This window comes from Helianthus annuus, chromosome 4 (assembly GCF_002127325.2).
Source record: "Helianthus annuus cultivar XRQ/B chromosome 4, HanXRQr2.0-SUNRISE, whole genome shotgun sequence".
NCBI classification, from domain to species: Eukaryota; Viridiplantae; Streptophyta; class Magnoliopsida; order Asterales; family Asteraceae; genus Helianthus; species Helianthus annuus.
Genome location: NC_035436.2, coordinates 185,634,247 through 185,650,774, shown reverse-complemented (window position 1 = coordinate 185,650,774; position 16,528 = coordinate 185,634,247). Strand labels below are relative to the sequence as shown.

Genomic DNA, 16,528 nt, shown 5'->3' with positions numbered 1-16,528 from the left:
ATCATTTGAGTGCCTTCACGTCGTGTCTTCATTCCGAAGCTTGTCATCGACCATGTTCTCCTTGCCTTTAGAATCTGCACATGCAAGAAATCTAAACGCGTAATGAGAACAACTGCTTGGAATATAGTTATCATAAACAAGTGACACACGAATGACCATGTCACAATCAAACACCGTCCGACAGTTTGAAAGTTTAACAAATTTATCAATTTTAGTTTCTAACCTTCAAAATTTTCAAATTTCGACCGCTTATGAAGATTTAGTCAATTCGGTTTTCAGTAAGGTTTCAGGTAACGAAGACTTGAGATCCAACATCGTACGATCGAAAGTAAAATAGAAATAAAATCTTTTTAGCTTTTATAAAGTTTATATTAAAACACACCTAAAATCTTTTTGGTATTTTTGAATATTTCAAATGTAAAGACTGAAAGCAGTAAATAAATATATACAGACATTCTTTTTGCAAGTTTCGAGGGTAAGAGAATCATATCAGTGTACGGTCATGCCAAAACGCTCTTGTTGTTCAGTTAGTTAACATTAAGATAAGCATCCTCTAACAATTATCGGTATTGTTGTCCACTTAAGCTCAACTTATCAGATGTAGTCATGGCGAGGGGATACGTTAAGGTATGATTTATACTTACCGACCGGTGTTCATCCACATCACGACACATTCCCGTATCAAGGTATGCACGAGGGTTCATCTTACCGGTGAGTATACCGATTATCATCTGTTTGACCGTATATGATGTGAGATTCTCACTTATTTTGATTTGAAAACAAGCCCTATGTGATAGAATCACTTATTGATGAGGAACTTGATTTTCATATGAATGAGGGCACAGGAGGAAGTCCGTGAACAGGTCAGTACTTTCGTACAGCAGAGAGACGAACTTGACTCCCGGATAAATGTGATATATTATCACTTATTTGTTTGGACATGTGATTGTTTATCACTTATTGAGGTCGAATGCAGTATGTACACGTATATATAGTATCATGGAAGATCTGGACTTGCGTCCCCGTTATTTTTCGGTAAAAGAAGCAACCATGATACCCAGATGATAAGCAGCATAAAGACCGAATATCTCAGAACCTCGGCAATCTATCAAACGAAATTTCGGTACTAAGACCATATGCCAATGAATGGTTCCCACGTGGTCTTCAGTCGATTTAAGATTTATATCACCCTGCACACTTTAAAATGATTGTGAGCCTACCGACACATCTTATATAGAGCTGCTTATCGTTTTTCATTTAAGGTTTAAAGAGGTTTGGATAGACCACTGATGTACTATCATTTTCTCTTTTGCTCGCCAGGAAACTCATTTTTGTTTTTCTATTGTTTTTGTGTTTTTGAAATTTTTCGATGTTTTTGGATTTTCAGATTTTGGATTTACTCCCCCTAAAATCAATAAACTAAGACAAATTTAAAACACAAAGGTATTTACAAAAATGATTTTCCGACGTTGGTTTACTCTTGCTTGACCTTAATGTCATTTACCAATAATAAAAAGTCAAATCTTGATTTGTCAAATGCTTTGGTAAAAAGGTCGGCACGTTGGTCATCGGTGTGGACCTTAACAACATCGATTAGCCTTTTCTCAAAGCAATCACGTATGAAGTGATACTTGATTTCGATGTGTTTGGTCTTTGAGTGCTGCACAGGATTTCTAGTGATCTGTAATGCAGCAGAATTATCAACGTAAATAGGAGTAGTTAGGAATTCAAAACCGTAGTCGCGTAATTGTTGTTGGATCCAAAGAACTTGGGAGCAACAACTTGAGGCAGCAATGTATTCAGCTTCGCATGTTGATGTAGCGACGCACGTCTGCTTCTTGCACTGCCATGTGACTAGGCGATTTCCTAAAAACTGACATCCAGCCGTTGTGGATTTGCCGTCGATTTTGCATCCGCCAAAATCAGAATCACTGAATGCGATCAAGTCAAAGTTATTATCCCTAGGGTACCATAGACCGGTGTCAGGGTAACCCTTCAAATAACGAAAAATCCTTTTGACAGCTGCAAGATGTGAGGCCTTCGGGTTGACTTGATATCTGGCAAGCAGGCACGTTGGGTACATTATGTCTGGCCTTGATGCTGTGAGGTACATAAGAGATCCGATCATTGCGCGATAGTATGAGGGACTAACAGCTTCACCCTTCAAGTCTGGAGTAATTCCGTGATTTTGTGGCAGTGGGGTACCAATGGGCGTTGCATCAGACATCTGGAACCGGCTCAAGATGTCACCAACATATTTAGTCTGATGGATGAATATCCCAGACTCAGTTTGTTGCACTTGTAGGCCCAAGAAGAAGGTCATTTCCCCCATAGCACTCATCTCGAATTTATCCTGCATAATGCGCTCGAAATTCCTACACAAGACATCATTAGTAGAACCAAAAATAATATCATCAACGTATACCTGTACCAGAAGAAGATCTCCATCTTGTTCTTTGATGAAAAGAGTACAGTCAATAAGACCTCTTCGAAAACCGTTCTCCAGCAGATAGTTAGATAAGGTTGCATACCAAGCTCGTGGTGCTTGATGTAGACCATAGAGAGCTTTGTTGAGCAACCAAACCCGATCGGAATGGATAGGATCTTCAAAACCTGGAGGCTGTTCGACGTATACCTCTTCTTCAACCACACCATGTAAGAATGCACTTTTGACGTCCATCTGGTAAACTTTGAATCCTTTGAATGAGGCATAAGCCAGAAAGATCCGAATTGCTTCCAGACGTGCAACAGGTGCATAGACTTCGTTGTAGTCGATTCTTTCTATCTGACGAAAACCTTGAACGACTAAACGTGCTTTGTTCCGGATAACAACTCCGCGGTCATCCTTTTTGCATTTGAAAACCCAACGGGTACCAATCTTCTTGTATCCAGCAGGTTTCTCTACGAGTTTCCAGACACCAAGCTTCTGGAATTGTTGCAGTTCTTCCTGCATTGCTTCAACCAAGAGTTATCTTTCATGGCTTCCTTCCAAGTTCTTGGCTCTTCCTGTGAAACATAACACGCGAAAGACCAATCGTTTTGTTGCCCGGATTCTCGAATAGCTGCATACAGGCCTGCATTGTTGTTGTTTCGCAACATGTTTCTTGTTTGAATGCCACTTTGCACATTTCCGATGATGTTTTGTTGAGGATGGGTATTATGAATCCTTGTTTCTGGATTATCTGGAACTGGAATATTTATACCCAGGTTGTTGAAATTGAGATCAACAACTAAATCAATGCCCGGAATTGACGAAGAGGATGATGCAGTTGCTTCAGCTGTTCTATGGGTATCCACTGGAGGAGTACCCTCTGAAGTACCATGAACTGCTGTTGTTGGAGCTTCTTGATCTGCATCTAGAAATTCATCATCCTCTGAAGATTCGTTCAATTCGGTTGCATCATGAAAATCCTCATTTTCGAGAGTATTATTGTTCACCGAAGATGGTTCTTGATTGACAAGAATTGGACGCACCACCGGTGAAACTGTTGCACTGTCACTCTCGAAAAACATCCTTGCCGCAGCACTTTCTTCAACGGCTTCAACATTGATCGAATTGAAAAAGTCATCGTACTCAAACATCCAAGGTTGACCAGGACATTTGACTGGCAAAGTGTGCCTTTGTACTCTGACCTCAGACCATTCCTCGACCCTTTTAGTCTCTAGATTCCAGACTCGTAAGTTAGGGGTGGCATACCCAAGAAAGTATCCGTCAATTGCTTTAGCCCCAAACTTTCCATTAGGATCGATGATTGTACATGGAGCTCCAAACGGTTCAAGATAAGACAAATCTGGTTTCCGTTTTTGAAGAAGCTCAAAGCAGGTCTTATTGTGCCTTTTGACTGTAAGGACTCGGTGCAATGTGTAACATGCAGAGGCCACAGCTTCAGTCCAGAATGGAATGGGCAACTGCGACTCTACCAACATTGTCCTAGCAGTCTCGATCAATGTGTGGTTCTTACGTTCAGCGACGCCATTCTGTTGAGGAGTATAGGCTGCACTAAACTCATGAAGAATACCCTTTGAAGTGCAAAACTCCGCCATGGCATGATTTTTAAATTCAGTACCATTGTCGCTACGTATCCGCCTAACCTTCAACTTATACAAATTCTCAATCTGAATGATCAAGTTTTTGATAATACCAAAGGTTTCACTCTTGTGTGCCATGAACGCCACCCAAGAAAATCTTGAATAGGCATCAGTAATCACGAGACAGTATTGATCATTCCGAATACTCTTGTGCTTGACAGGACCGAACAAATCCATGTGCAAACGTTCAAGAGGAACTGCCACCGTGTTGATCTTCTTAGTAGGGTGCTTCTTCTTTGTTTGCTTTCCTTTCTGGCACGAAACACAGACGTCTTGAAGATGGAAATTTTTAAGAGGAACACCATTCACCAACTCATTTGATACCAAATGATTCATTTTGCGTAAGTGAATGTGACCCATTCGTCTGTGCCAAGAGATAGAGTCTTTTTCTGTGGCTTTGGAAACGAAACAAGTTGCTTGTGCAGACGTAGTAATAGCTTGGCTCATATCAAGGACGTACAAATCATTTATCCTTGGAGCTGACAAAAGAATCCATTCTTTTGGAATTTTGAAGCCGGGTTTCAGCACATAACATCCATTAGCATCAAAGTGTACTGAGAATTGCTTGTCACAAATTTGAGAAACACTAAGAAGATTGTGATCAAGTTGTTGCACAAAGTTGATCTTGTCAAAGCTGACAATCCCGTTGGATATCATTCCTTCACCCGTAATATAACCACCCTTATCTCCAGCAAAAGAAACATAACCTCCTCTAATAGATTTGACGTCGTAGAGAAGCTTCATGTCGCCTGTCATGTGCCTGGATGCCCCACTATCAACAATCCAATGACTATTGATAGTTCCTCCGGGAACACCCTGCACATGAGCTCAATCAATTAGTTGGAGATGGGGACCCAAGCCATTGTGGTCTTGGGTCTTCCATTTTCATCAATAACAATAACTTCTTGTCTTTGATGATTGGTAAATTGTGATGGTCCCCCTGATTCAGTAACCGTTTTTGGTTTCCAGGTCTGTTTTGTTTTACCAGTGTTATTCTTTAAAATTTTAACTTCATTGTTGTCTGAAGTTTTTGAATTGTCTGGTTTTACAGAAACAGCTGTTTTGTTAACCACATCGGTTTTAATCGCCTTTTCAATTTTCTTGACCTGTTGGCGTCTCTGTTTCATTTCCCTTTCTTTTACAAGGCGGGGATCTTGTTTTACCGAAACAGTTTGCCTGCGGTCAGTTTGGTCACGGGGAGCATCAACTTTTCCTTTTTGTTTATGAAGATATGGACAATTTCGAATTATATGTCCAATTGTTCCACACTCAAAACATGATCTTCGTTCAACAAACCCCGAAGTATCATGTGATTGTCTTGCCGATGATGATGAACTTTGTGATCCCGAGGTACTAGGTTTTGAACTACTTGGTTCATTTCTTTTCTGTACAGTTGCTTTCTTAACGAAATCTAAGTTAGATTTGTTTTCAAACGTTTCAATTTTGTCCGTTTCCGTCGATTTCACAAAGTTTACATTTTTGTTCTTTTTTGATTCGGCTTCTTTTGTGCTTGAGCCGGTGATTTTCCTTTGGGTTTGGCATGATTTTGTTGTTTTTGCAGTGTTGGTAATTTCTTATTCCCAAATTGTTTTCGAATTTCGGCCTTTGGAATAGGAGGACACTGTGTAACTGTAACACGTGGTCCTGTCTTTCCTAAAAACTTACTTGTCGAATTTTCAAAGACTTTACTTATTAAAGATTGATTAACATTCTTAATAGGAAAATCTTTGTCAGAGTAGATTTTATCATCACCAACAAGAGTGTACAGCAAGTTCACACTCTCCGACTCTTTTGCAGATGGGGACTCGATTGCAACAGTCTTAGCGGGTTTTGCAGAAGGCTCACATAAAATGTGATTCTCGAGAGGTATGTCCTCATCTTTGACTATCGCATCAGACTTTGCTGGGACAGCATCATCAGATTCATCATCAGAAGAATCAGCATCCTCAGTAATGACTGGAGGATCCTGATTCAGTTCAGCAGAAGACACACATGTATCTGCTGATACATCTGAATCGGATGATACATCTTTCTTATATCCGAGTCCTGTTGCAAACTCCTTTACATCTAGAGGAACAGATGGTTCAAAGAACACTCTATCCTCCTCGTCAGGCAATGCATCATAATTGTGTCTCACTGGTGGTGGACATTTCTTGTAACCTATGCATGTGACATCCCGTTTCTCTTTCTGAACGTCAATGATGTGATCCAACACATAGCTAGAGCTCAAATAACTGTCTAGCTTAAGTTGGATCGCCTCACTTTCTGTTTTCACACAAGCCATCTCTTTTTGCATAGTCTCAAGGCGAGATATATACAAATTAATGTCAGTTTGTTTTCTGGAAACCATTTTAGTTAGCTCAGTTTTATCTTTCTTTAACTTTTCAATTACCGATTTAAACTCCTTTTCATGGTTTTCATAAAACATATTGGCTTCAGTGCATTTTGAAAGATCCACGGTCAACTTTTGATTGTGGATGAATGTCACATCATACTTCTCTTGCAAAGCTTCGTGTTTGCTTTGCAATTCACACCACTTGGCATTCAAAGAAACATGTTTGTCTTACAAGTCAAACAAACTAGCTTGTAAAGCATCACGTTTGCCTTGCAACTCAGACATGTTTGCCTCTAAATCAGTACATTTAACATGCAAACTATCACAATTATCACAATTAATAGCAGTGGGTTCATCGACACATACCTGACTTGATGACTGTCGACATTAGCCATAAAGGCTGAATGGAGAGAAGACGAAGAATAAGCAGCTTGATCCACCAAGATAGATCTTCTCTGAGTTCCTGCTGCAGTTTCCTCCAAAAGCTCATCAATATCTGCATCGACTGACGCATTTGATGTCTCACCCACATGATCATCGCCTGAACTTGAGGATTCTTCATCTGAACTCCTGCTATATCCCGAAGAGTCTTCATCCTCAGAAGATTCACCACCACTGGCGGAAGATTCTCCACCACTGGTGTGAACTAAATCCTTAACCACTTCAGCAAAACATGCTGTTCCATTTGGAGCATCACCACTCAACTGGATTGACCAGTCACAACCTTCATCCACTTGAACCACAAGTGCCCGGTTGGCATTTGATGTTCCAGCTTGGCTCTGGTTGTTGACAGGTATTAATGTACGCTCATTGTTCCTGTTCTGGTTCTGCTGGTTGCCTTGGTTTCTGAAGGGGTTCTGGTTCCCGTGCTGTGCTGGCTTTGTACATTCCCTTTTAAAGTGACCCCGTTCACCACAGTTGAAGCACTTTACTGCCTGTTTATCGAACCCATACTTGGTGTCTTTCTTACTCTCCAAGCTGGTTCTGCCAGTACTTTCCATGAAATCCTTTGCCCTTCTTACAGCACTAGCAAAGGCCCACTTGATATCCATCAAGTCCATCTCTTCCTTATCAATCTGCCGATAGTCTTCTTGTGTCAGATTAATGTTGCCAATCTGACCTTCCACTAACCCATAGTACGCGCTCACTATAGTGTTAAGCAGCTCCATGTGTTCCCTTGCTACTTCTACACTGACCTTAGAGAAGCTTGAAGTGTCGAGCTGTACTGTATTTGGTTTTGATTGCTGACCAGCAGATGATGTTCCTCCATAACACGCTTGTTGTTGAGCAGGAGGAGGAGGAGGTGGTTGTATTGGATTTCCATACATGTCTGTGGTGGGAGCTGGCTTAACAGGAACTTGTACTGGATTGCCATACATATCTGTGCTTGTGACAAACGCCGTTTGAAGTGGAGCATGTGGACCGGTTCTTGCAGACGAAGAATTTGAAGTTCCATAATACATTTCTGGATTTTGTGGCACTGGAACTCTTTTTGCCTTTAATGTTTCCTCCTGATCCTTGTTTTCTAAAAGTTGCACGAAGTCGTTGATGTTTGTAGTTCTCAAAACTCCGTTATACTTCAAGATTTCCAAGAAGCTATTCCATTGGGGAGGCAAAGCATCAGCAAACTTCTTCACCACCTCTGCTGTAGTTGTCGCTACTCCAAAATTGTTCAACTCTGTAAGCAAGTGATAAAACCGGCTTGTCATGTCTCCCAAAGACTCCTTATCCATGCACGTGAAACCGTCAAATTCTTTCTTGAGAAGATCATGACGCAATTGGCGTGTTGCTTCATTCCCTACTCCTCTGGTTTTCAACCCGTCCCACAACTTCTTTGTTGTCTTGAAACTGACAAACTGGTGGTAGATATCTTTGCTTAACGCCTGAGTGAGAATGGCGTATGCTTCTTTTCCAGATCATACGTTTTCTTTTGATCTTCAGGAAGATCGGCAAACGTAGCAGTATCTGAAGCAGCAACCTCTATAGCTTGATCGAAATCTGTAGTGAAACGTATCCACAGTTTGGTATTTTGACCAAGAACGTATGTACGAAATCTATCAACCCAGCCCGGATATTCGTTTAAGTGCATCAACTTTGGAGGTCGATTCAAACTTCCGGTTTCGCTTTCGCTCAATAAAATACTTTGAATGCTCGGAGTTTGATTTGATACTAATGCCCATTGACCTGACGATATGGCATTTGCTTGCGAAGATGTCGACACTGGAGACTCGGCCCATGAAGGAGATAGACTTGTATTTGTGTACTTTCCACTATCTGGAGCCGGTGTACCCCACCATGAGGGAGTTGAACCTGTACTTGTATATTTTCCACTATCTGGAGCCGGAGTTCCCCACCAACTCGGATTCATGTTGGATAAGAAAAATGAAGTCTATATGAATATCTCGAAAAGTGACAGCCAGCCGAAGGATCCCTTGATCGAAAGACAAGACAACACAAACTTGTTAAATTTAAACAGACAAGAATCGAAAGATAATACTTGTTCGAAGGATCAACAGTGTTCGAAAGATCACTGTTGAATTTCGAACAATGACTTCGAAAGATTCTCCAAGACAAAGGATCCTTATCTTTCGAATAATAACTGTAGCTCGAACAATATATCCTTCGGAAAGATTCCTTGGCTCGAAAGATAAATCACAGACTTCGAAGGATGTTCGAAGGATCAATATCTGTCGAACCTCCTTTAATCGAAAGATGATCTTTCGACTTCGAAGGATATCTTTCGATCTACTGACACAGCTGACACGAAAAGTGACAGGTTGGTGAAAAAGGTGATTGGTTGGTAGAAACCTTCGGCAGAAAGGTATGTTCAGACCATACCTTTTCACCAAAACCAATTTGACCAATAAAATATTCTAAAAATGGAAAGATCTTATCCAGAAACCGGTCACCGGAGTAAGCCGGAATTTGGCCGGAAATCACCAAGTTCCTTAAAAACAAGTTTTAAGTTACCCAACCCGTTCTTTAACACACCCGGTTAGTTTAGAACACGTTTTTACGTCAAGAAATGCGAGAAAAACACTAAAAACGGGTGCTAAACCATGTGTCCAAACACTCCAAAGTCTTGTAAAAACTCGGTTTTAACAAGGAAAAGAGCCAAAGCTCTGATACCACTTGTAGGTCCCTCGGACGATGAGGTCAAACCTTAACCTTGTTATGATAAACACACTAGCAAGTGCGGAATCCAAGCTAGAGTGCAAACCGAGATGAAACAAGCACAAACACAAGCCACACAATATTCACCGATTAACACCACTTGTATTAATACGTATGAAAGGTTTGGTTACAAGCTCAATGTTTACAAATCTGTTTTGCAAACTCTCAAAGTGTGTGTGTGTTCTCATAGAAGTGTTTCTCTGCTAGTGTCTATGTCTTTTATATGAAGTGAACACACTACATGGGTATATATACCCGTCACAGATTGTCTGGTCGAAGGATCAGATAGATTGATCGAAGGATCATCTATCGATCTGAAATCTGTCGAAGGATCTACATATATCTCGAAGGATGATCTATCGAGGTCCATCAACATCAATCGAAGGTTCATCTTTCGAGCTCATCGAAGGATCTAAACTATCCTTCGATGAGTCATCCTTCGACACAGACATGTTACAATCATGTACCAAATTTTTGGCCAAGTCAAACCAGGAGGATGGTTGACTTGGTCAAACTTACAAGACTAACAAAGGACATCGTTTTATCGTGACTGAATACAGACAAAGTACAGACACACGTGCACCAAGAGTAATCTTTGAGAGTTATTTAGAGATGTTAGGCTTGTATCTTGAATCGTTCATTATCATATTTTTGGGCAATAAATCATTGTGGTTTGGGTATTCGTTGTAGTTTTGTAGATCTCGATCAGATATCATGTTGTTTTTTTTTGGGTAAAGGGTTACCCCGATGATTCTATATATTCACACAAATAAAAACAAGTAGCATGGAGGATCCATACTAGTTCTTTCAAGGGATAAACCCCCAAGAAAGCAAAAACAACCAAAAACGGAAACACAAAGCACCCAAACAAACCACTAGACTATCAACTAGAAACCGAAAAACACCAAGCTAATCAATACAAATCAGCCGCCATCATCATTCACGTAGCCTCCATGAATATCCCACTCTCCCAAAAGCCGCCTCACTCTTTCTGTGTTCTTGAACTTAACACCCATCAACTTGTACCGAACTGTTTGAAGAATCTTAGCACATATAACATCCGGAGGTCTCGCATGGTTCTTGAAAATACGAGGATTCTGTTCCTGCCATATGATATAAGCAGTGGCCGCCACCAAAAGTCTTCCGACATAATTACTTGCCAACTTTGACCGAGCCCGATTGCGAAGCCATGCAACAATAGAATTCCACTTAGCATCGACATTAGCCATACCCCCCTTATCACACACCAAACTTGAGTCGAAAATTTGCACTCAAAGAAAAGGTGATCATGCGAATCAATATTCTCAAAACACAACAAACAACACATCATATTCATGTTCCTCCTTCTCGAGCTATCCCACTGTAAGATCTTGTCCTGTGTCAAGAGTTTCCGACGCATTATAAGCCATATATGGAACGCATGTCTTGGGATACATTGAGAGAACCAAACAAAATCTACCCAGTTGACCTCCTCTTCCCGAGCCCGAAGAGAGTGCCAAATGGTCGAAGACGAATGCTCGCTAAGATCATTACCATCCTTCCATAATAAACGGTCACTTCTATTCGGATTGAGCTGCACCTGATCAAGTTGTATCAGAACAGGGAATAAATCCCTCCATGCCGTAGGCCATCTCCAGGCGTTCTCACTCGAGACATCACAAACAGTCGCATCTAATGTAAAACCTGCATTAGAAATAGTCCGTGGCGAAAGAAAACCAGCCAAAGGACTAATATTACACCACATGTCATACCAAGCCGACGTGTTACGGCCATCCCCAAGCTTAGACCAGATGTGGTTCCTGATAAGCGGGCGAAGCTGGAGGATTTTCCTCCAACTCCAAGAGCAATTCGAGCCAAGCTTACACTGCCAAAAATTCAATCTCCTTAACTTGTAAGAATAAATCCAATTGTAACACCTCGAAAATTTACGTCCAATGATGTATTGACACGTGTCATAGACTTTGCATATGCAAAAACAAACTTTAGAGGGACTAAAGTTGACAAACGGTGGAAACTATGGAACATAAGGGTCCAAAGTGTCAACAATGGCTAAATAGACTCCATAATAACCCTACATAATGTTTATAACCTTAAACGGATGGATCATGGATCATACGAAGCGGAAATTGCACAAAAGTGAGGAATTACAAACTATAGGGGCTAAAAGTGTCAACATGTTGAATTTATACCTCTGAGTGAACTTTTGGCAGACCCAAAGCTTTGTAATGCTAAAATATACTCACTAGAATATGTGGTAAAAATTTCACGTAGTTTCGTTACCGTATGAGAAAGTTATGGCCAAAACCGTACTTGAGGGGCTAAAAAGTGTCAACATGTTGAATTTATACCTCTGAGTGAACTTTTGGCAGACCCGAAGCTTTGTAATGCTAAAATATACTCAGTAGAATATGTGGTAAAAATTTCGTGAAGTTTCGTTATCGTATGAGAAAGTTATGGCCAAAACCGTACTTGAGGGGTTAAAAGCGTCAACGTCGAATTTCATGACTTTTCGGGTGAGCGCAAAGTTATCCGAGGACATTACCATGTTGGTAAATGTCCCAAGGTTCTTAAAAACCAGATTTGAGGGTTTACGAGTCAAGATTCATAGCCAAAACCTCGCGTGCAAGGACAGGGACCAAAACTGCCAATAATTAACAAAGTTTGGAGCTGCCAAAAAACCCAGGTGCAGCTTTTTGCGATCAGCTGCTGTTTTGGTCCGAAATTTGAGTGCATAACAGCTAATATCACCTCCTAAGTGCACCAATGGATGGACATGCAAGTATAGACACCTAGAGACCTCTCACAACATCTGATTTCCCTTATAAATCTGATCAATTCATCACTTTTTGAGGCACTTGTGATAGTAACATGAACACCCACAACTTGCAAGAACTCTCAAAGCATTTCCAGGAGCAATCTGATCGTCAAGGCAGCCTCCAAGTGTTTTCTAGGCTTCATTAGGACCTTTGTAAGCATTCATATCATCCTCAAATCCGTTCTAGCATAGATTATTAGTTAAGAGTCAAACCGTTGTTCATAAAGTTTGACTTTTCGATTAAACGAAATTGGCTCTGTCATTTCTCAAATTGAAACCACTTATAAGTTGGTATTTATGTGGGGAACAAACCCTCAAAAGGGTATTCTCTGATTCCCACTCTAAGCATGCTATTTGTCGAGTCAAAGATGTTCTTAAAAAGTCAACAGAAATCGTTTTTGCGAAATATAGCATAAATGGTAATGTAGATGACATGCAATCAGTTTGATCATCAAAAATAACTTATAATGAATATAAGAATGTGTTTTATCATAATCAACTCGACAATCTTTAGTATAAACTCGGATCGGAACCGAAAGTCTTATAAAACGACTTTTTCGTAGACTATCGATTCGGATCCGTGCATGCATGTTTGAGATCTGTATTAGAGTGTATTTTTGACCATTTTTATTTATGTATAACTTTCTGGAATTTTTACATCTTGAGTCTATGTTTAACCGATTCATATGCGTGTTTCCGATTATGCTTAAAAGTTGACTATTTTGCCCTTTTTGATATAAAACGTGATTTTTGGAAAAGTAAAAGAGTAGAAATCTTTATTATTAATTTATAAACTTGCACCGAAAATTTGAGATCAGTTGGTGGTCCAGATTTTGAGTTATGGCCGATAGCGTAAAACTATATCTTTATGTTAAATAAACGGCGCATTTAGCGTATAACCTATTTCAGGCCACTTTTCGATATAAAACTTTTTACCCACTGATGTTATATAATATTCTGGGATTTTTGAAGATTTTTATTTAATTTTTGGCTGATCGGATCATACGTCGCTAAGTCGATTCGGTTAATGCCGGTTTTGACCGTTTAAGCCATAAAATGAGTTTTATACATTCTTTTGACCCCAAACCTTTTTCTACTGATTTTATTTGTTAAATAAATTATTTTGGGCATTCTGGAAATATAAAAATCTCAGCTTTCTTTTAAAAACCGGGAAACGGCTCTAAATCGCATTTTTAGCGTTTTTAGCGCATTGTAAGCGTTATACTCATATTAAACATATAAGACTCATACCTACTGATGTATTTAGAATATTTTCATATAATAACAGTAAGTATAAGATTTTGAACTCAGATTTCCAGTTTTGTCGTTTTTTAGCCCTTGTGAAATTACTAAAATACCCCTACGGTGCATAGTTTGATTTTAAATGATAAGTTTTGTCTACGGGTCATACCCTACTGTTATAATATGGCAAATTAAGTATATTTACTGTATAAATCAGACCTGTAACTCAGATTACCAAATTGACTCTTTCATAATCTTTTAAATGACCAAAATGCCCTTATGAGGCGTAAATTGAGTTTAAATACATTCGGGGCATAATAGGACATAACTTGCTGATATTATATCATATTTAAAGCATATTATCTCAGGGAACTTGCATATGACTCTTTTGGTTACCCGTAACGCCCTTTTTGCGTTCGGTTCGGTTTACGTAACTAGTTTGCGTAAATTAACCGAAACGGGTCAAACGTTATCATTTTTATCTCAAAATCCAGAATGTATTTAGTATACCCACATTATACAAGTATTCAAACTTGTCGGGTCTAAATCACATTCTATCCGGCCTTTCGCTTAATCATGCGTCTTAACCGTATATTTCTTTAAGACTAACCGGTCTAAGCTTAGGCTTAATTAAAGACCCGTTAGCAGTCTAATTGGTTATTTATACCATCGTTCCAGACTAGAGCTTTCCGGTAAATTGTACCTACGCTTACTTAGGAATACGGCTGAGTTATAACTCTTGCTATTTAAGACAGGAGCTAGCTCAGGTAAATACTCTTAACTTATTTTCCCTATTACGGGCTTGGGATACGGTAATATAAATACTGCATGGTCAGGTATGGAATTCGAAGACCAATGTGTCGGGAAATCCAAATAACCTGTTTTTAATTCGTATTGCTTGACTGAAACATTGGGGGTTAATGCGACCGTGTCCTGGATATCCTTGACTCATTAAATGCAATGGCCACGACCTAAGCACGGGGTGTAGGCATACACCTGACAGATGCCTTATGCTTATGAATTGATTATACCCAATAAGGGATTCCCAATAAGGGAATAGTGGTGTGTCGGTTAATCTTGAACCGGCATAGGACCGGGCCCCGCATGTAGAGCAAGTTATGTAAAACTGATAACATGAGATATAGTTTGTCCCAAGTATAAAAGATTAATCTTGCCTTGTGCATCTTAATCAAGTGTCAAAAATAGTTTTGTGCCTTGTGCGCCTAAACCAATTTTCATAAACTCTTTTCAAATGAGTCAGTTGAGTGTATTTACCAGTGAAAACTGACGTATTTTCCAAAGTCTAAGTGACAGGTACAAGTACGTATTAGGCTGGAAGCTGCTCAGGGCGTTAATAAGGAATCTTGCAAGTTCTAGGCGCCTAAAGTCTGTTGAACAACATTTAAGTTTTAAGATCCGCCTGTGGATCCTCTACTTTCCGTTGTAATACTTGATATTACTTTATATTCGGATTGTAATATATTATCTTTTGCTTCCGCTGTGCATTTATAAATTGTGTTGTTTGACTATGATGTTATCAACTACGTCACGATACCCCACACCGGGCCCACCGGTGACACGTGGAGATCGGGGTGTGACAGGTTGGTATCAGAGCCAACGCTGAGTGAATTAAACACTATCCTAATGTGTTTAATCTCAGTGACACAATTGCACATATCTGAGTCTAGACTTAACATAGGGATACCCTCATCTCTATTCGGAGAATTTTTTTGTTGTTTTCAATTCTATATATTCTTGATATGTCGTCAAGCAAAGAAGCCATAATGGAAATTCTCCCCATTAGAGGCCTAGGGAAGGCTGAGCTTCGTACCGCGACCAGGATTAACGTACGACCAAGGAGAGGACATTCAGAACAAAAATGAAGAAGAGACTCCTTTTACTGAAGATCGTTTTCTTAAAAGTCTTTATAACGATAATTATCTTTTGGGTCCCTTTGAGGACAACATCATTTCTTTTAAGTCCCTTTTTGGGCAATTCTATACCTCTTTTAAAACCATTGGGATGTTTTATCTAAATTTCATTTATATCATTATATATGAATATAATATATGAAGTAAATTAAAATAACAATTCTGTTATAAGATCTACCATTATAATAAAATGGAAAAATCCAAAAAGGACAAGACCTAGCCTCGTGTCATATTAAGACCCGGCCAAGATGGCAGTTCCTCAATTTAGATTCAGATCCTTATTAACATTTCAATTTAAAAAAAAAATTGTTCTGCGGTAATTATAAACTCAGAATCTTAAGAGTGAAACCTAGCCTTCGGGTCAATTATAAGACCGGGCCAAGATGGTAAGACCTGTTTAAAAGATTCGTATCCCAGTTAACATCTGAAAACATGTTAACACTCTCGGCAGATGTGATTCGTTGGAAATCACACACGTTATTAAGGATTCTTCAAAAGATTCTTAACCCAATTTAATGATCTCTGAATCCTGGGTTTACATCATCAATTAAGATGATCATATTTTAACCATACGTGGTAATAAAGTGCCTACGGGTAATAAGTTTGAAAATTGGGAATTATTTAAAATTCCCTGCAAGTAAAACAGCCATCCATTAAGGATGAAGTGCCTACGGGTAATAAATTTGAAAATTGAGATTTATTTAAAATTCCCTGTAAGTAAAATAATCATCCCTTAAGGATGAAGTGCCACGAGCTATAATACCCTGTCCGATTGCGACATCGACAGTTGTAATCTTTTGAGATTCCCCGTCCTAAGGGGGTGAGCTATGCTCAAAAGCCCTCTAGACGATAATCCTGCCGTCATGTCATCATTATGACCACTGAACGACAGTTGATTAAATTAATAACACTGATCATGGCGTCATGTCATTACTGTGACCG

At 39.5% G+C, this 16,528-nt stretch overlaps 1 pseudogene; it reads left to right on the top strand.

The window, feature by feature from the left end:
- The window catches only part of LOC110934009, a 42,279-nt pseudogene that overhangs the window by 6,329 nt on the left and 19,422 nt on the right, over nucleotides 1–16,528 (top strand).